This window comes from Globicephala melas, chromosome 19 (assembly GCF_963455315.2).
Source record: "Globicephala melas chromosome 19, mGloMel1.2, whole genome shotgun sequence".
Taxonomy (NCBI): Eukaryota; Metazoa; Chordata; class Mammalia; order Artiodactyla; family Delphinidae; genus Globicephala; species Globicephala melas.
Genome location: NC_083332.1, coordinates 24,443,389 through 24,465,563, shown reverse-complemented (window position 1 = coordinate 24,465,563; position 22,175 = coordinate 24,443,389).

Below are 22,175 nucleotides of genomic sequence, written 5' to 3'. Positions count from 1 at the left end.
CCTCGCGCGCACCTTCTCTTTGCTGCCGGAAGGCCTCACATAAGAAGTCTGAGTTGACTCGGGACAGAAGAAGTCTGGGTTGACTCGTGTGAGGCCTGCTGCTCTCCGTTCCTTGCTGGGAGCTTCAGCAGGAGCGCTCTGGAGCTCGCCGGCAGGAGAATTGTGAGTCCCCCCGCCCCACCCCGGCCTCAAGCAAAAGTCCAGATTTCCCCCCTTAGTAACACCTCGGAGTGCCAGAGGGAGCGGAGGGGCATGCGTTAACGGAATGCTTCAACCGTGGAAGGTATTTCACGAGACACTGTGCACTCACGTTCGTTGTAACAACTGTCAAAGGGCACTCACTGTATGCCTTCCAACTCCTCGGCCGTGTTGGAGCCCCAGGAAGTAAATGCGTTCGTTTGACTAAGCTCCGTGAACGTGCAACGGTGATGGCGAAGCGCTGCCCTGTTCGCTCGAAAGCGCTCGTTCGTGCGGCCTTCACACGGCCTCAAGGTACGCAGTTCTAAACAGCCTTCCATTCCATGCTGGTGTGCCAAGCCCCCCACCCACCCGCAGGGAGGAATTTGGGCTCTTCTGAGAAACACCAGTGTGCGCCACAAGTGAAACCAGGGCGTCTCCCCCAGGACGTCGCCGACCGGCAGCCGGATGCCAGAGGTGTACTTCCAGCCGGAAAAAGAGGGGAAAGGACAGCTTTCCCGGGGACAATTCTGGACCCTTGGGACCATCCAGAATCACCAAGGCCTCAACTCTGCACGGCCTGGGGAACGCTCTTCCGCCTGTCCAGCAATCCCCACGTCAAAACCTTTCTCAGCAGAGGCAGGCACTCTCTCCCTTGTACTAGCTAGCTCGGCAGAGCCTTCCGAGAAACATGCTGCGTCATTCAGCTTGAACGTGGGACGCGGAGGGGAGAGTACGCTTTCTCCCCGTTTGGAGGCGCCTTGCGCTTGGCTTCAAAGCTGCCTTGAACAGCACTAGCGGCCCGACGTCTCTGCACGGCAGGGCTGTCGTTGTGGGCCGAGGCTGCGTGTTCTCCCAAAGCGAAAACCGTGCTGGCAATCCCTTTCTAGGAACTCCTCCCACGGCACCCCAGGTTCAGCTCCGGCCGAACGAAAGGTGACCTCAGGCCTCAAGGTATGTTCCAGTGTTTCACGTCGGGGGAGTTGGGTGTGCAGCGGTTTCCATGAGGCCATACTCCACCACGGAGTGCCTTAACTCTGCGAAGCTCCTGGGGGCACACAGGATAGGAGCTCGTTCGCCAATTTCGCAGGATGACTTCTCTCCGTGCCGGAACGGCGGCTCCTGGCTTCTGAGGAACCTTAGCCTAAACAGGCCCCTGGAGAAAGCTCTTCACATTCATAGCAAGGGCAACGTACTGCTCTCTGGCTTGCCTGGGTTGAGTGCCCCAGTCGTCAAAGAGCCTCGCGAAGGCAGTGCTGCGCAGACTCCCTCTGCCAGTCGCACGGCCTCCTTGACTGAAAGAGAACTGCAGTGCCAAAAGGCACCGTGCTGACGACTGGCTCCAGGAGGAGACTCGGGACAGCACTCTCACAGAAGCGAAAGCTAGGCTGTGGGCCCAGCCTGAGGACCAGCACGTTGTCCACACTTAACACAGCTAAGGCATGAGCCAGACGACAGCCTTGGTCACTGAGGCCTATCTAAGGTACTGCCATACTTACCCACTAGATCCCACGCAGAGGTCCCTGTGCCCAAAAGGGCCTCCATGGAAGGGCCCTGTTCCTCCCGTGTGTTTCCTTGAGGTAATCAGAAACCACTGAGGATAACTACGTGAGCTCCGCTTTGAAACTGGGAGACCCTGGGCAAGCCTTATTCCCCTCCGTGGTAGACGAGACAGTTGCGGGTCCTAAGCTGCCTGAAGCACACTCCTCGCGCGCACCTTCTCTTTGCTGCCGGAAGGCCTCACATAAGAGGCCTGAGTTTACTCGTGACGGAAGCCGTCTGAGTGTACTCGTGTGAGGCCTGCTGCTCTCAGTTCCTTGCTGGGAGCTTCAGCAAGAGCACTCTGGAGCTCGCCGACAAAAGAATGGTGAGCCCCCCCACGGCCTCAGGTAAAAGTCCAGACTTCCCCCGTCAGTAACACCTCGGAGTGCCATAGGAGCGAAGGAGCATGCGTTAACGGAATGCTTCAACAGTGCTAGGGATTTATTTCACGAGACACTGTGCACTCACGTTCGTTGTAACAACTGTCACAGGGCACTGTATGCCTTCCGACTCCTCTGTTGCGTTTGAGCCACAGGAAGTAAATGCATTCGTTTGATTAAGCTCCGTGAACGTGCAACGACGATGGCGAAGCGCTGCCCTGTTCGCTCGAAAGCTCTCGATTGTACAGCCTTCCAACGGCCTCAGGCTACGCAGTTGTAAACAGCCTTACATTCCATGCTGGTGTGCCCCCAGTTAGGAATTTGGGCTCTTCTGTGAGACACCAATGTGCGTCCCAAATGAAACCGGCGGGCTCCCCCAGGACGTCTGCGTACGGCAGCCGGTTGCCAGCTGTTTACTTCCAGCCGGAGAACGAAAAAGAGGACAGCTTTCCCAGGGACAATTCTGGACCCTTGGGACCATCCAGAATCACCAAAGCCTCAACGTTGCACGGCCTGGGGAACGCTCTTCCTCACGTCCAGCAATCCCCACGTCAAAACCTTTCTCAGCAGAGGCAGGCACTCTCTCCCTTGTACTAGCTAGCTCGGCAGAGCCTTCCGAGAAACATGCTGCGTCATTCAGCTTGAACGTGGGACGCGGAGGGGAGAGTACGCTTTCTCCCCGTTTGGAGGCGCCTTGCGCTTGGCTTCAAAGCTGCCTTGAACAGCACTAGCGGCCCGACGTCTCTGCACGGCAGGGCTGTCGTTGTGGGCCGAGGCTGCGTGTTCTCCCAAAGCGAAAACCGTGCTGGCAATCCCTTTCTAGGAACTCCTCCCACGGCACCCCAGGTTCAGCTCCGGCCGAACGAAAGGTGACCTCAGGCCTCAAGGTATGTTCCAGTGTTTCACGTCGGGGGAGTTGGGTGTGCAGCGGTTTCCATGAGGCCATACTCCACCACGGAGTGCCTTAACTCTGCGAAGCTCCTGGGGGCACACAGGATAGGAGCTCGTTCGCCAATTTCGCAGGATGACTTCTCTCCGTGCCGGAACGGCGGCTCCTGGCTTCTGAGGAACCTTAGCCTAAACAGGCCCCTGGAGAAAGCTCTTCACATTCATAGCAAGGGCAACGTACTGCTCTCTGGCTTGCCTGGGTTGAGTGCCCCAGTCGTCAAAGAGCCTCGCGAAGGCAGTGCTGCGCAGACTCCCTCTGCCAGTCGCACGGCCTCCTTGACTGAAAGAGAACTGCAGTGCCAAAAGGCACCGTGCTGACGACTGGCTCCAGGAGGAGACTCGGGACAGCACTCTCACAGAAGCGAAAGCTAGGCTGTGGGCCCAGCCTGAGGACCAGCACGTTGTCCACACTTAACACAGCTAAGGCATGAGCCAGACGACAGCCTTGGTCACTGAGGCCTATCTAAGGTACTGCCATACTTACCCACTAGATCCCACGCAGAGGTCCCTGTGCCCAAAAGGGCCTCCATGGAAGGGCCCTGTTCCTCCCGTGTGTTTCCTTGAGGTAATCAGAAACCACTGAGGATAACTACGTGAGCTCCGCTTTGAAAGTGGGCGACCCTGGGCAAGCCTTATTCCCCTCCGTGGTAGACGAGACAGTTGCGGGTCCTAAGCTGCCTGAAGCACACTCCTCGCGCCCACCTTCTCTTTGCTGCCGGAAGGCCTCACATAAGAGGCCTGAGTTTACTCGTGACGGAAGCCGTCTGAGTGTACTCGTGTGAGGCCTGCTGCTCTCAGTTCCTTGCTGGGAGCTTCAGCAAGAGCACTCTGGAGCTCGCCGACAAAAGAATGGTGAGCCCCCCCACGGCCTCAGGTAAAAGTCCAGACTTCCCCCGTCAGTAACACCTCGGAGTGCCATAGGAGCGAAGGAGCATGCGTTAACGGAATGCTTCAACAGTGCTAGGGATTTATTTCACGAGACACTGTGCACTCACGTTCGTTGTAACAACTGTCACAGGGCACTGTATGCCTTCCGACTCCTCTGTTGCGTTTGAGCCACAGGAAGTAAATGCATTCGTTTGATTAAGCTCCGTGAACGTGCAACGACGATGGCGAAGCGCTGCCCTGTTCGCTCGAAAGCTCTCGATTGTACAGCCTTCCAACGGCCTCAGGCTACGCAGTTGTAAACAGCCTTACATTCCATGCTGGTGTGCCCCCAGTTAGGAATTTGGGCTCTTCTGTGAGACACCAATGTGCGTCCCAAATGAAACCGGCGGGCTCCCCCAGGACGTCTGCGTACGGCAGCCGGTTGCCAGCTGTTTACTTCCAGCCGGAGAACGAAAAAGAGGACAGCTTTCCCAGGGACAATTCTGGACCCTTGGGACCATCCAGAATCACCAAAGCCTCAACGTTGCACGGCCTGGGGAACGCTCTTCCTCACGTCCAGCAATCCCCACGTCAAAACCTTTCTCAGCAGAGGCAGGCACTCTCTCCCTTGTACTAGCTAGCTCGGCAGAGCCTTCCGAGAAACATGCTGCGTCATTCAGCTTGAACGTGGGACGCGGAGGGGAGAGTACGCTTTCTCCCCGTTTGGAGGCGCCTTGCGCTTGGCTTCAAAGCTGCCTTGAACAGCACTAGCGGCCCGACGTCTCTGCACGGCAGGGCTGTCGTTGTGGGCCGAGGCTGCGTGTTCTCCCAAAGCGAAAACCGTGCTGGCAATCCCTTTCTAGGAACTCCTCCCACGGCACCCCAGGTTCAGCTCCGGCCGAACGAAAGGTGACCTCAGGCCTCAAGGTATGTTCCAGTGTTTCACGTCGGGGGAGTTGGGTGTGCAGCGGTTTCCATGAGGCCATACTCCACCACGGAGTGCCTTAACTCTGCGAAGCTCCTGGGGGCACACAGGATAGGAGCTCGTTCGCCAATTTCGCAGGATGACTTCTCTCCGTGCCGGAACGGCGGCTCCTGGCTTCTGAGGAACCTTAGCCTAAACAGGCCCCTGGAGAAAGCTCTTCACATTCATAGCAAGGGCAACGTACTGCTCTCTGGCTTGCCTGGGTTGAGTGCCCCAGTCGTCAAAGAGCCTCGCGAAGGCAGTGCTGCGCAGACTCCCTCTGCCAGTCGCACGGCCTCCTTGACTGAAAGAGAACTGCAGTGCCAAAAGGCACCGTGCTGACGACTGGCTCCAGGAGGAGACTCGGGACAGCACTCTCACAGAAGCGAAAGCTAGGCTGTGGGCCCAGCCTGAGGACCAGCACGTTGTCCACACTTAACACAGCTAAGGCATGAGCCAGACGACAGCCTTGGTCACTGAGGCCTATCTAAGGTACTGCCATACTTACCCACTAGATCCCACGCAGAGGTCCCTGTGCCCAAAAGGGCCTCCATGGAAGGGCCCTGTTCCTCCCGTGTGTTTCCTTGAGGTAATCAGAAACCACTGAGGATAACTACGTGAGCTCCGCTTTGAAACTGGGCGACCCTGGGCAAGCCTTATTCCCCTCCGTGGTAGACGAGACAGTTGCGGGTCCTAAGCTGCCTGAAGCACACTCCTCGCGCCCACCTTCTCTTTGCTGCCGGAAGGCCTCACATAAGAGGCCTGAGTTTACTCGTGACGGAAGCCGTCTGAGTGTACTCGTGTGAGGCCTGCTGCTCTCAGTTCCTTGCTGGGAGCTTCAGCAAGAGCACTCTGGAGCTCGCCGACAAAAGAATGGTGAGCCCCCCCACGGCCTCAGGTAAAAGTCCAGACTTCCCCCGTCAGTAACACCTCGGAGTGCCATAGGAGCGAAGGAGCATGCGTTAACGGAATGCTTCAACAGTGCTAGGGATTTATTTCACGAGACACTGTGCACTCACGTTCGTTGTAACAACTGTCACAGGGCACTGTATGCCTTCCGACTCCTCTGTTGCGTTTGAGCCACAGGAAGTAAATGCATTCGTTTGATTAAGCTCCGTGAACGTGCAACGACGATGGCGAAGCGCTGCCCTGTTCGCTCGAAAGCTCTCGATTGTACAGCCTTCCAACGGCCTCAGGCTACGCAGTTGTAAACAGCCTTACATTCCATGCTGGTGTGCCCCCAGTTAGGAATTTGGGCTCTTCTGTGAGACACCAATGTGCGTCCCAAATGAAACCGGCGGGCTCCCCCAGGACGTCTGCGTACGGCAGCCGGTTGCCAGCTGTTTACTTCCAGCCGGAGAACGAAAAAGAGGACAGCTTTCCCAGGGACAATTCTGGACCCTTGGGACCATCCAGAATCACCAAAGCCTCAACGTTGCACGGCCTGGGGAACGCTCTTCCTCACGTCCAGCAATCCCCACGTCAAAACCTTTCTCAGCAGAGGCAGGCACTCTCTCCCTTGTACTAGCTAGCTCGGCAGAGCCTTCCGAGAAACATGCTGCGTCATTCAGCTTGAACGTGGGACGCGGAGGGGAGAGTACGCTTTCTCCCCGTTTGGAGGCGCCTTGCGCTTGGCTTCAAAGCTGCCTTGAACAGCACTAGCGGCCCGACGTCTCTGCACGGCAGGGCTGTCGTTGTGGGCCGAGGCTGCGTGTTCTCCCAAAGCGAAAACCGTGCTGGCAATCCCTTTCTAGGAACTCCTCCCACGGCACCCCAGGTTCAGCTCCGGCCGAACGAAAGGTGACCTCAGGCCTCAAGGTATGTTCCAGTGTTTCACGTCGGGGGAGTTGGGTGTGCAGCGGTTTCCATGAGGCCATACTCCACCACGGAGTGCCTTAACTCTGCGAAGCTCCTGGGGGCACACAGGATAGGAGCTCGTTCGCCAATTTCGCAGGATGACTTCTCTCCGTGCCGGAACGGCGGCTCCTGGCTTCTGAGGAACCTTAGCCTAAACAGGCCCCTGGAGAAAGCTCTTCACATTCATAGCAAGGGCAACGTACTGCTCTCTGGCTTGCCTGGGTTGAGTGCCCCAGTCGTCAAAGAGCCTCGCGAAGGCAGTGCTGCGCAGACTCCCTCTGCCAGTCGCACGGCCTCCTTGACTGAAAGAGAACTGCAGTGCCAAAAGGCACCGTGCTGACGACTGGCTCCAGGAGGAGACTCGGGACAGCACTCTCACAGAAGCGAAAGCTAGGCTGTGGGCCCAGCCTGAGGACCAGCACGTTGTCCACACTTAACACAGCTAAGGCATGAGCCAGACGACAGCCTTGGTCACTGAGGCCTATCTAAGGTACTGCCATACTTACCCACTAGATCCCACGCAGAGGTCCCTGTGCCCAAAAGGGCCTCCATGGAAGGGCCCTGTTCCTCCCGTGTGTTTCCTTGAGGTAATCAGAAACCACTGAGGATAACTACGTGAGCTCCGCTTTGAAAGTGGGCGACCCTGGGCAAGCCTTATTCCCCTCCGTGGTAGACGAGACAGTTGCGGGTCCTAAGCTGCCTGAAGCACACTCCTCGCGCCCACCTTCTCTTTGCTGCCGGAAGGCCTCACATAAGAGGCCTGAGTTTACTCGTGACGGAAGCCGTCTGAGTGTACTCGTGTGAGGCCTGCTGCTCTCAGTTCCTTGCTGGGAGCTTCAGCAAGAGCACTCTGGAGCTCGCCGACAAAAGAATGGTGAGCCCCCCCACGGCCTCAGGTAAAAGTCCAGACTTCCCCCGTCAGTAACACCTCGGAGTGCCATAGGAGCGAAGGAGCATGCGTTAACGGAATGCTTCAACAGTGCTAGGGATTTATTTCACGAGACACTGTGCACTCACGTTCGTTGTAACAACTGTCACAGGGCACTGTATGCCTTCCGACTCCTCTGTTGCGTTTGAGCCACAGGAAGTAAATGCATTCGTTTGATTAAGCTCCGTGAACGTGCAACGACGATGGCGAAGCGCTGCCCTGTTCGCTCGAAAGCTCTCGATTGTACAGCCTTCCAACGGCCTCAGGCTACGCAGTTGTAAACAGCCTTACATTCCATGCTGGTGTGCCCCCAGTTAGGAATTTGGGCTCTTCTGTGAGACACCAATGTGCGTCCCAAATGAAACCGGCGGGCTCCCCCAGGACGTCTGCGTACGGCAGCCGGTTGCCAGCTGTTTACTTCCAGCCGGAGAACGAAAAAGAGGACAGCTTTCCCAGGGACAATTCTGGACCCTTGGGACCATCCAGAATCACCAAAGCCTCAACGTTGCACGGCCTGGGGAACGCTCTTCCTCACGTCCAGCAATCCCCACGTCAAAACCTTTCTCAGCAGAGGCAGGCACTCTCTCCCTTGTACTAGCTAGCTCGGCAGAGCCTTCCGAGAAACATGCTGCGTCATTCAGCTTGAACGTGGGACGCGGAGGGGAGAGTACGCTTTCTCCCCGTTTGGAGGCGCCTTGCGCTTGGCTTCAAAGCTGCCTTGAACAGCACTAGCGGCCCGACGTCTCTGCACGGCAGGGCTGTCGTTGTGGGCCGAGGCTGCGTGTTCTCCCAAAGCGAAAACCGTGCTGGCAATCCCTTTCTAGGAACTCCTCCCACGGCACCCCAGGTTCAGCTCCGGCCGAACGAAAGGTGACCTCAGGCCTCAAGGTATGTTCCAGTGTTTCACGTCGGGGGAGTTGGGTGTGCAGCGGTTTCCATGAGGCCATACTCCACCACGGAGTGCCTTAACTCTGCGAAGCTCCTGGGGGCACACAGGATAGGAGCTCGTTCGCCAATTTCGCAGGATGACTTCTCTCCGTGCCGGAACGGCGGCTCCTGGCTTCTGAGGAACCTTAGCCTAAACAGGCCCCTGGAGAAAGCTCTTCACATTCATAGCAAGGGCAACGTACTGCTCTCTGGCTTGCCTGGGTTGAGTGCCCCAGTCGTCAAAGAGCCTCGCGAAGGCAGTGCTGCGCAGACTCCCTCTGCCAGTCGCACGGCCTCCTTGACTGAAAGAGAACTGCAGTGCCAAAAGGCACCGTGCTGACGACTGGCTCCAGGAGGAGACTCGGGACAGCACTCTCACAGAAGCGAAAGCTAGGCTGTGGGCCCAGCCTGAGGACCAGCACGTTGTCCACACTTAACACAGCTAAGGCATGAGCCAGACGACAGCCTTGGTCACTGAGGCCTATCTAAGGTACTGCCATACTTACCCACTAGATCCCACGCAGAGGTCCCTGTGCCCAAAAGGGCCTCCATGGAAGGGCCCTGTTCCTCCCGTGTGTTTCCTTGAGGTAATCAGAAACCACTGAGGATAACTACGTGAGCTCCGCTTTGAAACTGGGCGACCCTGGGCAAGCCTTATTCCCCTCCGTGGTAGACGAGACAGTTGCGGGTCCTAAGCTGCCTGAAGCACACTCCTCGCGCCCACCTTCTCTTTGCTGCCGGAAGGCCTCACATAAGAGGCCTGAGTTTACTCGTGACGGAAGCCGTCTGAGTGTACTCGTGTGAGGCCTGCTGCTCTCAGTTCCTTGCTGGGAGCTTCAGCAAGAGCACTCTGGAGCTCGCCGACAAAAGAATGGTGAGCCCCCCCACGGCCTCAGGTAAAAGTCCAGACTTCCCCCGTCAGTAACACCTCGGAGTGCCATAGGAGCGAAGGAGCATGCGTTAACGGAATGCTTCAACAGTGCTAGGGATTTATTTCACGAGACACTGTGCACTCACGTTCGTTGTAACAACTGTCACAGGGCACTGTATGCCTTCCGACTCCTCTGTTGCGTTTGAGCCACAGGAAGTAAATGCATTCGTTTGATTAAGCTCCGTGAACGTGCAACGACGATGGCGAAGCGCTGCCCTGTTCGCTCGAAAGCTCTCGATTGTACAGCCTTCCAACGGCCTCAGGCTACGCAGTTGTAAACAGCCTTACATTCCATGCTGGTGTGCCCCCAGTTAGGAATTTGGGCTCTTCTGTGAGACACCAATGTGCGTCCCAAATGAAACCGGCGGGCTCCCCCAGGACGTCTGCGTACGGCAGCCGGTTGCCAGCTGTTTACTTCCAGCCGGAGAACGAAAAAGAGGACAGCTTTCCCAGGGACAATTCTGGACCCTTGGGACCATCCAGAATCACCAAAGCCTCAACGTTGCACGGCCTGGGGAACGCTCTTCCTCACGTCCAGCAATCCCCACGTCAAAACCTTTCTCAGCAGAGGCAGGCACTCTCTCCCTTGTACTAGCTAGCTCGGCAGAGCCTTCCGAGAAACATGCTGCGTCATTCAGCTTGAACGTGGGACGCGGAGGGGAGAGTACGCTTTCTCCCCGTTTGGAGGCGCCTTGCGCTTGGCTTCAAAGCTGCCTTGAACAGCACTAGCGGCCCGACGTCTCTGCACGGCAGGGCTGTCGTTGTGGGCCGAGGCTGCGTGTTCTCCCAAAGCGAAAACCGTGCTGGCAATCCCTTTCTAGGAACTCCTCCCACGGCACCCCAGGTTCAGCTCCGGCCGAACGAAAGGTGACCTCAGGCCTCAAGGTGAAGTTCCAGCGTTTCACGTCAGGGGAGCTGGGTGTGCAGGGGTCTCCGATGAGGCCATACTCCACCACGGAGTGCCTTAACCCTGCGACGCTCCTGGGGACACACAGGGTAGGAGCCCATTCACCAGTTTCGCATGATGACCTCTCTCCGTGCCGGAACGGCGGCCTCTGGCTCCTGAGGAGCCTTAGCGTAAGCAGGCCCCTGGAGACAGCTCTTCACATTCATAGCTAGGGCAGTGTACTCCTCTCTGGGTTGCCCAGGTTGAGTGGCCCAGTCGTCAGAGAGACTGGCGAAAGCAGCGCTGGGCGGACTCCCTTTGCCGGTCAGTCGAACGGCCTCCTTGACTGAAAGAGAACTGCAGTGCCAAAAGACACCGCGCTGACGACTGGCTCCGGGAAGAGACTCGGGACAACACTCTCACAGAAGCGAAAGCTAGGCCGTGGGCCCAGCCTGAGGAGCAGTACGTACGTTTGCCACACTTCTTTACACAGCTAGGCGTGAGCCAGAGAGCCTTGGTCACTGAGGCCTACCTAAGGTACTGCCATACTTACCCAGTAGATCCCACGCAGAGGTCCCTGTGCCCCAAAGGGCCTCCACGGAAGGGCCCTGTTCCTCCCGTTGTGTTTCCTTGAGGTAATCAGAAACCACTGAGGATAGCTGTAGGAGCTCAGGTATGAAGCTGGGCGACCCTGGCCAAACCTGATTCCCCTCCGTGGTAGACGAGACAGTGGCGGGTCCTAAGCTGCCTGAAGCACACTCCTCGCGCGCACCTTCTCTTTGCTGCCCGAAGGCCTCACATAAGAAGTCTGAGTTGACTCGTGACAGAAGAAGTCTGGGTTGACTCGTGTGAGGCCTGCTGCTCTCCGTTCCTTGCTGGGAGCTTCAGCAGGAGCGCTCTGGAGCTCGCCGGCAGGAGAATTGTGAGTCCCCCCGCCCCACCCCGGCCTCAAGCAAAAGTCCAGATTTCCCCCCTTAGTAACACCTCGGAGTGCCAGAGGGAGCGGAGGGGCATGCGTTAACGGAATGCTTCAACCGTGGAAGGTATTTCACGAGACACTGTGCACTCACGTTCGTTGTAACAACTGTCAAAGGGCACTCACTGTATGCCTTCCAACTCCTCGGCCGTGTTGGAGCCCCAGGAAGTAAATGCGTTCGTTTGACTAAGCTCCGTGAACGCGCAACGGTGATGGCGAAGCGCTGCCCTGTTCGCTCGAAAGCGCTCGTTCGTGCGGCCTTCACACGGCCTCAAGGTACGCAGTTCTAAACAGCCTTCCATTCCATGCTGGTGTGCCAAGCCCCCCACCCACCCGCAGGGAGGAATTTGGGCTCTTCTGAGAAACACCAGTGTGCGCCACAAGTGAAACCAGGGCGTCTCCCCCAGGACGTCGCCGACCGGCAGCCGGATGCCAGAGGTGTACTTCCAGCCGGAAAAAGAGGGGAAAGGACAGCTTTCCCGGGGACAATTCTGGACCCTTGGGACCATCCAGAATCACCAAGGCCTCAACTCTGCACGGCCTGGGGAACGCTCTTCCGCCTGTCCAGCAATCCCCACGTCAAAACCTTTCTCAGCAGAGGCAGGCACTCTCTCCCTGGTACTAGCTAGCTCGGCAGAGCCTTCCGAGAAACATGCTGCGTCATTCAGCTTGAACGTGGGACGCGGAGGGGAGAGTACGCTTTCTCCCCGTTTGGAGGCGCCTTGCGCTTGGCTTCAAAGCTGCCTTGAACAGCACTAGCGGCCCGACGTCTCTGCACGGCAGGGCTGTCGTTGTGGGCCGAGGCTGCGTGTTCTCCCAAAGCGAAAACCGTGCTGGCAATCCCTTTCTAGGAACTCCTCCCACGGCACCCCAGGTTCAGCTCCGGCCGAACGAAAGGTGACCTCAGGCCTCAAGGTATGTTCCAGTGTTTCACGTCGGGGGAGTTGGGTGTGCAGCGGTTTCCATGAGGCCATACTCCACCACGGAGTGCCTTAACTCTGCGAAGCTCCTGGGGGCACACAGGATAGGAGCTCGTTCGCCAATTTCGCAGGATGACTTCTCTCCGTGCCGGAACGGCGGCTCCTGGCTTCTGAGGAACCTTAGCCTAAACAGGCCCCTGGAGAAAGCTCTTCACATTCATAGCAAGGGCAACGTACTGCTCTCTGGCTTGCCTGGGTTGAGTGCCCCAGTCGTCAAAGAGCCTCGCGAAGGCAGTGCTGCGCAGACTCCCTCTGCCAGTCGCACGGCCTCCTTGACTGAAAGAGAACTGCAGTGCCAAAAGGCACCGTGCTGACGACTGGCTCCAGGAGGAGACTCGGGACAGCACTCTCACAGAAGCGAAAGCTAGGCTGTGGGCCCAGCCTGAGGACCAGCACGTTGTCCACACTTAACACAGCTAAGGCATGAGCCAGACGACAGCCTTGGTCACTGAGGCCTATCTAAGGTACTGCCATACTTACCCACTAGATCCCACGCAGAGGTCCCTGTGCCCAAAAGGGCCTCCATGGAAGGGCCCTGTTCCTCCCGTGTGTTTCCTTGAGGTAATCAGAAACCACTGAGGATAGCTGTAGGAGCTCAGGTATGAAGCTGGGCGACCCTGGCCAAACCTGATTCCCCTCCGTGGTAGACGAGACAGTGGCGGGTCCTAAGCTGCCTGAAGCACACTCCTCGCGCGCACCTTCTCTTTGCTGCCGGAAGGCCTCACATAAGAAGTCTGAGTTGACTCGGGACAGAAGAAGTCTGGGTTGACTCGTGTGAGGCCTGCTGCTCTCCGTTCCTTGCTGGGAGCTTCAGCAGGAGCGCTCTGGAGCTCGCCGGCAGGAGAATTGTGAGTCCCCCCGCCCCACCCCGGCCTCAAGCAAAAGTCCAGATTTCCCCCCTTAGTAACACCTCGGAGTGCCAGAGGGAGCGGAGGGGCATGCGTTAACGGAATGCTTCAACCGTGGAAGGTATTTCACGAGACACTGTGCACTCACGTTCGTTGTAACAACTGTCAAAGGGCACTCACTGTATGCCTTCCAACTCCTCGGCCGTGTTGGAGCCCCAGGAAGTAAATGCGTTCGTTTGACTAAGCTCCGTGAACGCGCAACGGTGATGGCGAAGCGCTGCCCTGTTCGCTCGAAAGCGCTCGTTCGTGCGGCCTTCACACGGCCTCAAGGTACGCAGTTCTAAACAGCCTTCCATTCCATGCTGGTGTGCCAAGCCCCCCACCCACCCGCAGGGAGGAATTTGGGCTCTTCTGAGAAACACCAGTGTGCGCCACAAGTGAAACCAGGGCGTCTCCCCCAGGACGTCGCCGACCGGCAGCCGGATGCCAGAGGTGTACTTCCAGCCGGAAAAAGAGGGGAAAGGACAGCTTTCCCGGGGACAATTCTGGACCCTTGGGACCATCCAGAATCACCAAGGCCTCAACTCTGCACGGCCTGGGGAACGCTCTTCCGCCTGTCCAGCAATCCCCACGTCAAAACCTTTCTCAGCAGAGGCAGGCACTCTCTCCCTTGTACTAGCTAGCTCGGCAGAGCCTTCCGAGAAACATGCTGCGTCATTCAGCTTGAACGTGGGACGCGGAGGGGAGAGTACGCTTTCTCCCCGTTTGGAGGCGCCTTGCGCTTGGCTTCAAAGCTGCCTTGAACAGCACTAGCGGCCCGACGTCTCTGCACGGCAGGGCTGTCGTTGTGGGCCGAGGCTGCGTGTTCTCCCAAAGCGAAAACCGTGCTGGCAATCCCTTTCTAGGAACTCCTCCCACGGCACCCCAGGTTCAGCTCCGGCCGAACGAAAGGTGACCTCAGGCCTCAAGGTATGTTCCAGTGTTTCACGTCGGGGGAGTTGGGTGTGCAGCGGTTTCCATGAGGCCATACTCCACCACGGAGTGCCTTAACTCTGCGAAGCTCCTGGGGGCACACAGGATAGGAGCTCGTTCGCCAATTTCGCAGGATGACTTCTCTCCGTGCCGGAACGGCGGCTCCTGGCTTCTGAGGAACCTTAGCCTAAACAGGCCCCTGGAGAAAGCTCTTCACATTCATAGCAAGGGCAACGTACTGCTCTCTGGCTTGCCTGGGTTGAGTGCCCCAGTCGTCAAAGAGCCTCGCGAAGGCAGTGCTGCGCAGACTCCCTCTGCCAGTCGCACGGCCTCCTTGACTGAAAGAGAACTGCAGTGCCAAAAGGCACCGTGCTGACGACTGGCTCCAGGAGGAGACTCGGGACAGCACTCTCACAGAAGCGAAAGCTAGGCTGTGGGCCCAGCCTGAGGACCAGCACGTTGTCCACACTTAACACAGCTAAGGCATGAGCCAGACGACAGCCTTGGTCACTGAGGCCTATCTAAGGTACTGCCATACTTACCCACTAGATCCCACGCAGAGGTCCCTGTGCCCAAAAGGGCCTCCATGGAAGGGCCCTGTTCCTCCCGTGTGTTTCCTTGAGGTAATCAGAAACCACTGAGGATAACTACGTGAGCTCCGCTTTGAAACTGGGCGACCCTGGGCAAGCCTTATTCCCCTCCGTGGTAGACGAGACAGTTGCGGGTCCTAAGCTGCCTGAAGCACACTCCTCGCGCGCACCTTCTCTTTGCTGCCGGAAGGCCTCACATAAGAGGCCTGAGTTTACTCGTGACGGAAGCCGTCTGAGTGTACTCGTGTGAGGCCTGCTGCTCTCAGTTCCTTGCTGGGAGCTTCAGCAAGAGCACTCTGGAGCTCGCCGACAAAAGAATGGTGAGCCCCCCCACGGCCTCAGGTAAAAGTCCAGACTTCCCCCGTCAGTAACACCTCGGAGTGCCATAGGAGCGAAGGAGCATGCGTTAACGGAATGCTTCAACAGTGCTAGGGATTTATTTCACGAGACACTGTGCACTCACGTTCGTTGTAACAACTGTCACAGGGCACTGTATGCCTTCCGACTCCTCTGTTGCGTTTGAGCCACAGGAAGTAAATGCATTCGTTTGATTAAGCTCCGTGAACGTGCAACGACGATGGCGAAGCGCTGCCCTGTTCGCTCGAAAGCTCTCGATTGTACAGCCTTCCAACGGCCTCAGGCTACGCAGTTGTAAACAGCCTTACATTCCATGCTGGTGTGCCCCCAGTTAGGAATTTGGGCTCTTCTGTGAGACACCAATGTGCGTCCCAAATGAAACCGGCGGGCTCCCCCAGGACGTCTGCGTACGGCAGCCGGTTGCCAGCTGTTTACTTCCAGCCGGAGAACGAAAAAGAGGACAGCTTTCCCAGGGACAATTCTGGACCCTTGGGACCATCCAGAATCACCAAAGCCTCAACGTTGCACGGCCTGGGGAACGCTCTTCCTCACGTCCAGCAATCCCCACGTCAAAACCTTTCTCAGCAGAGGCAGGCACTCTCTCCCTTGTACTAGCTAGCTCGGCAGAGCCTTCCGAGAAACATGCTGCGTCATTCAGCTTGAACGTGGGACGCGGAGGGGAGAGTACGGTTTCTCCCCGTTTGGAGGCGCCTTGCGCTTGGCTTCAAAGCTGCCTTGAACAGCACTAGCGGCCCGACGTCTCTGCACGGCAGGGCTGTCGTTGTGGGCCGAGGCTGCGTGTTCTCCCAAAGCGAAAACCGTGCTGGCAATCCCTTTCTAGGAACTCCTCCCACGGCACCCCAGGTTCAGCTCCGGCCGAACGAAAGGTGACCTCAGGCCTCAAGGTGAAGTTCCAGCGTTTCACGTCAGGGGAGCTGGGTGTGCAGGGGTCTCCGATGAGGCCATACTCCACCACGGAGTCCCTTAACCCTGCGACGCTCCTGGGGACACACAGGGTAGGAGCCCATTCACCAGTTTCGCATGATGACCTCTCTCCGTGCCGGAACGGCGGCCTCTGGCTCCTGAGGAGCCTTAGCGTAAGCAGGCCCCTGGAGACAGCTCTTCACATTCATAGCTAGGGCAGTGTACTCCTCTCTGGGTTGCCCAGGTTGAGTGGCCCAGTCGTCAGAGAGACTGGCGAAAGCAGCGCTGGGCGGACTCCCTTTGCCGGTCAGTCGAACGGCCTCCTTGACTGAAAGAGAACTGCAGTGCCAAAAGACACCGCGCTGACGACTGGCTCCGGGAAGAGACTCGGGACAACACTCTCACAGAAGCGAAAGCTAGGCCGTGGGCCCAGCCTGAGGAGCAGTACGTACGTTTGCCACACTTCTTTACACAGCTAGGCGTGAGCCAGAGAGCCTTGGTCACTGAGGCCTACCTAAGGTACTGCCATACTTACCCAGTAGATCCCACGCAGAGGTCCCTGTGCCCCAAAGGGCCTCCACGGAAGGGCCCTGTTCCTCCCGTTGTGTTTCCTTGAGGTAATCAGAAACCACTGAGGATAGCTGTAGGAGCTCAGGTATGAAGCTGGGCGACCCTGGCCAAACCTGATTCCCCTCCGTGGTAGACGAGACAGTGGCGGGTCCTAAGCTGCCTGAAGCACACTCCTCGCGCGCACCTTCTCTTTGCTGCCGGAAGGCCTCACATAAGAAGTCTGAGTTGACTCGGGACAGAAGAAGTCTGGGTTGACTCGTGTGAGGCCTGCTGCTCTCCGTTCCTTGCTGGGAGCTTCAGCAGGAGCGCTCTGGAGCTCGCCGGCAGGAGAATTGTGAGTCCCCCCGCCCCACCCCGGCCTCAAGCAAAAGTCCAGATTTCCCCCCTTAGTAACACCTCGGAGTGCCAGAGGGAGCGGAGGGGCATGCGTTAACGGAATGCTTCAACCGTGGAAGGTATTTCACGAGACACTGTGCACTCACGTTCGTTGTAACAACTGTCAAAGGGCACTCACTGTATGCCTTCCAACTCCTCGGCCGTGTTGGAGCCCCAGGAAGTAAATGCGTTCGTTTGACTAAGCTCCGTGAACGCGCAACGGTGATGGCGAAGCGCTGCCCTGTTCGCTCGAAAGCGCTCGTTCGTGCGGCCTTCACACGGCCTCAAGGTACGCAGTTCTAAACAGCCTTCCATTCCATGCTGGTGTGCCAAGCCCCCCACCCACCCGCAGGGAGGAATTTGGGCTCTTCTGAGAAACACCAGTGTGCGCCACAAGTGAAACCAGGGCGTCTCCCCCAGGACGTCGCCGACCGGCAGCCGGATGCCAGAGGTGTACTTCCAGCCGGAAAAAGAGGGGAAAGGACAGCTTTCCCGGGGACAATTCTGGACCCTTGGGACCATCCAGAATCACCAAGGCCTCAACTCTGCACGGCCTGGGGAACGCTCTTCCGCCTGTCCAGCAATCCCCACGTCAAAACCTTTCTCAGCAGAGGCAGGCACTCTCTCCCTTGTACTAGCTAGCTCGGCAGAGCCTTCCGAGAAACATGCTGCGTCATTCAGCTTGAACGTGGGACGCGGAGGGGAGAGTACGCTTTCTCCCCGTTTGGAGGCGCCTTGCGCTTGGCTTCAAAGCTGCCTTGAACAGCACTAGCGGCCCGACGTCTCTGCACGGCAGGGCTGTCGTTGTGGGCCGAGGCTGCGTGTTCTCCCAAAGCGAAAACCGTGCTGGCAATCCCTTTCTAGGAACTCCTCCCACGGCACCCCAGGTTCAGCTCCGGCCGAACGAAAGGTGACCTCAGGCCTCAAGGTATGTTCCAGTGTTTCACGTCGGGGGAGTTAGGTGTGCAGCGGTTTCCATGAGGCCATACTCCACCACGGAGTGCCTTAACTCTGCGAAGCTCCTGGGGGCACACAGGATAGGAGCTCGTTCGCCAATTTCGCAGGATGACTTCTCTCCGTGCCGGAACGGCGGCTCCTGGCTTCTGAGGAACCTTAGTCTAAACAGGCCCCTGGAGAAAGCTCTTCACATTCATAGCAAGGGCAACGTACTGCTCTCTGGCTTGCCTGGGTTGAGTGCCCCAGTCGTCAAAGAGCCTCGCGAAGGCAGTGCTGCGCAGACTCCCTCTGCCAGTCGCACGGCCTCCTTGACTGAAAGAGAACTGCAGTGCCAAAAGGCACCGTGCTGACGACTGGCTCCAGGAGGAGACTCGGGACAGCACTCTCACAGAAGCGAAAGCTAGGCTGTGGGCCCAGCCTGAGGACCAGCACGTTGTCCACACTTAACACAGCTAAGGCATGAGCCAGACGACAGCCTTGGTCACTGAGGCCTATCTAAGGTACTGCCATACTTACCCACTAGATCCCACGCAGAGGTCCTTGTGCCCAAAAGGGCCTCCATGGAAGGGCCCTGTTCCTCCCGTTGTGTTTCCTTGAGGTAATCAGAAACCACTGAGGATAGCTGTAGGAGCTCAGGTATGAAGCTGGGCGACCCTGGCCAAACCTGATTCCCCTCCGTGGTAGACGAGACAGTGGCGGGTCCTAAGCTGCCTGAAGCACACTCCTCGCGCGCACCTTCTCTTTGCTGCCGGAAGGCCTCACATAAGAAGTCTGAGTTGACTCGGGACAGAAGAAGTCTGGGTTGACTCGTGTGAGGCCTGCTGCTCTCCGTTCCTTGCTGGGAGCTTCAGCAGGAGCGCTCTGGAGCTCGCCGGCAGGAGAATTGTGAGTCCCCCCGCCCCACCCCGGCCTCAAGCAAAAGTCCAGATTTCCCCCCTTAGTAACACCTCGGAGTGCCAGAGGGAGCGGAGGGGCATGCGTTAACGGAATGCTTCAACCGTGGAAGGTATTTCACGAGACACTGTGCACTGACGTTCGTTGTAACAACTGTCAAAGGGCACTCACTGTATGCCTTCCAACTCCTCGGCCGTGTTGGAGCCCCAGGAAGTAAATGCGTTCGTTTGACTAAGCTCCGTGAACGCGCAACGGTGATGGCGAAGCGCTGCCCTGTTCGCTCGAAAGCGCTCGTTCGTGCGGCCTTCACACGGCCTCAAGGTACGCAGTTCTAAACAGCCTTCCATTCCATGCTGGTGTGCCAAGCCCCCCACCCACCCGCAGGGAGGAATTTGGGCTCTTCTGAGAAACACCAGTGTGCGCCACAAGTGAAACCAGGGCGTCTCCCCCAGGACGTCGCCAACCGGCAGCCGGATGCCAGAGGTGTACTTCCAGCCGGAAAAAGAGGGGAAAGGACAGCTTTCCCGGGGACAATTCTGGACCCTTGGGACCATCCAGAATCACCAAGGCCTCAACTCTGCACGGCCTGGGGAACGCTCTTCCGCCTGTCCAGCAATCCCCACGTCAAAACCTTTCTCAGCAGAGGCAGGCACTCTCTCCCTTGTACTAGCTAGCTCGGCAGAGCCTTCCGAGAAACATGCTGCGTCATTCAGCTTGAACGTGGGACGCGGAGGGGAGAGTACGCTTTCTCCCCGTTTGGAGGCGCCTTGCGCTTGGCTTCAAAGCTGCCTTGAACAGCACTAGCGGCCCGACGTCTCTGCACGGCAGGGCTGTCGTTGTGGGCCGAGGCTGCGTGTTCTCCCAAAGCGAAAACCGTGCTGGCAATCCCTTTCTAGGAACTCCTCCCACGGCACCCCAGGTTCAGCTCCGGCCGAACGAAAGGTGACCTCAGGCCTCAAGGTATGTTCCAGTGTTTCACGTCGGGGGAGTTGGGTGTGCAGCGGTTTCCATGAGGCCATACTCCACCACGGAGTGCCTTAACTCTGCGAAGCTCCTGGGGGCACACAGGATAGGAGCTCGTTCGCCAATTTCGCAGGATGACTTCTCTCCGTGCCGGAACGGCGGCTCCTGGCTTCTGAGGAACCTTAGCCTAAACAGGCCCCTGGAGAAAGCTCTTCACATTCATAGCAAGGGCAACGTACTGCTCTCTGGCTTGCCTGGGTTGAGTGCCCCAGTCGTCAAAGAGCCTCGCGAAGGCAGTGCTGCGCAGACTCCCTCTGCCAGTCGCACGGCCTCCTTGACTGAAAGAGAACTGCAGTGCCAAAAGGCACCGTGCTGACGACTGGCTCCAGGAGGAGACTCGGGACAGCACTCTCACAGAAGCGAAAGCTAGGCTGTGGGCCCAGCCTGAGGACCAGCACGTTGTCCACACTTAACACAGCTAAGGCATGAGCCAGACGACAGCCTTGGTCACTGAGGCCTATCTAAGGTACTGCCATACTTACCCACTAGATCCCACGCAGAGGTCCCTGTGCCCAAAAGGGCCTCCATGGAAGGGCCCTGTTCCTCCCGTGTGTTTCCTTGAGGTAATCAGAAACCACTGAGGATAACTACGTGAGCTCCGCTTTGAAACTGGGAGACCCTGGGCAAGCCTTATTCCCCTCCGTGGTAGACGAGACAGTTGCGGGTCCTAAGCTGCCTGAAGCACACTCCTCGCGCGCACCTTCTCTTTGCTGCCGGAAGGCCTCACATAAGAGGCCTGAGTTTACTCGTGACGGAAGCCGTCTGAGTGTACTCGTGTGAGGCCTGCTGCTCTCAGTTCCTTGCTGGGAGCTTCAGCAAGAGCACTCTGGAGCTCGCCGACAAAAGAATGGTGAGCCCCCCCACGGCCTCAGGTAAAAGTCCAGACTTCCCCCGTCAGTAACACCTCGGAGTGCCATAGGAGCGAAGGAGCATGCGTTAACGGAATGCTTCAACAGTGCTAGGGATTTATTTCACGAGACACTGTGCACTCACGTTCGTTGTAACAACTGTCACAGGGCACTGTATGCCTTCCGACTCCTCTGTTGCGTTTGAGCCACAGGAAGTAAATGCATTCGTTTGATTAAGCTCCGTGAACGTGCAACGACGATGGCGAAGCGCTGCCCTGTTCGCTCGAAAGCTCTCGATTGTACAGCCTTCCAACGGCCTCAGGCTACGCAGTTGTAAACAGCCTTACATTCCATGCTGGTGTGCCCCCAGTTAGGAATTTGGGCTCTTCTGTGAGACACCAATGTGCGTCCCAAATGAAACCGGCGGGCTCCCCCAGGACGTCTGCGTACGGCAGCCGGTTGCCAGCTGTTTACTTCCAGCCGGAGAACGAAAAAGAAGACAGCTTTCCCAGGGACAATTCTGGACCCTTGGGACCATCCAGAATCACCAAAGCCTCAACGTTGCACGGCCTGGGGAACGCTCTTCCTCACGTCCAGCAATCCCCACGTCAAAACCTTTCTCAGCAGAGGCAGGCACTCTCTCCCTTGTACTAGCTAGCTCGGCAGAGCCTTCCGAGAAACATGCTGCGTCATTCAGCTTGAACGTGGGACGCGGAGGGGAGAGTACGCTTTCTCCCCGTTTGGAGGCGCCTTGCGCTTGGCTTCAAAGCTGCCTTGAACAGCACTAGCGGCCCGACGTCTCTGCACGGCAGGGCTGTCGTTGTGGGCCGAGGCTGCGTGTTCTCCCAAAGCGAAAACCGTGCTGGCAATCCCTTTCTAGGAACTCCTCCCACGGCACCCCAGGTTCAGCTCCGGCCGTACGAAAGGTGACCTCAGGCCTCAAGGTATGTTCCAGTGTTTCACGTCGGGGGAGTTGGGTGTGCAGCGGTTTCCATGAGGCCATACTCCACCACGGAGTGCCTTAACTCTGCGAAGCTCCTGGGGGCACACAGGATAGGAGCTCGTTCGCCAATGTCGCAGGATGACTTCTCTCCGTGCCGGAACGGCGGCTCCTGGCTTCTGAGGAACCTTAGCCTAAACAGGCCCCTGGAGAAAGCTCTTCACATTCATAGCAAGGGCAACGTACTGCTCTCTGGCTTGCCTGGGTTGAGTGCCCCAGTCGTCAAAGAGCCTCGCGAAGGCAGTGCTGCGCAGACTCCCTCTGCCAGTCGCACGGCCTCCTTGACTGAAAGAGAACTGCAGTGCCAAAAGGCACCGTGCTGACGACTGGCTCCAGGAGGAGACTCGGGACAGCACTCTCACAGAAGCGAAAGCTAGGCTGTGGGCCCAGCCTGAGGACCAGCACGTTGTCCACACTTAACACAGCTAAGGCATGAGCCAGACGACAGCCTTGG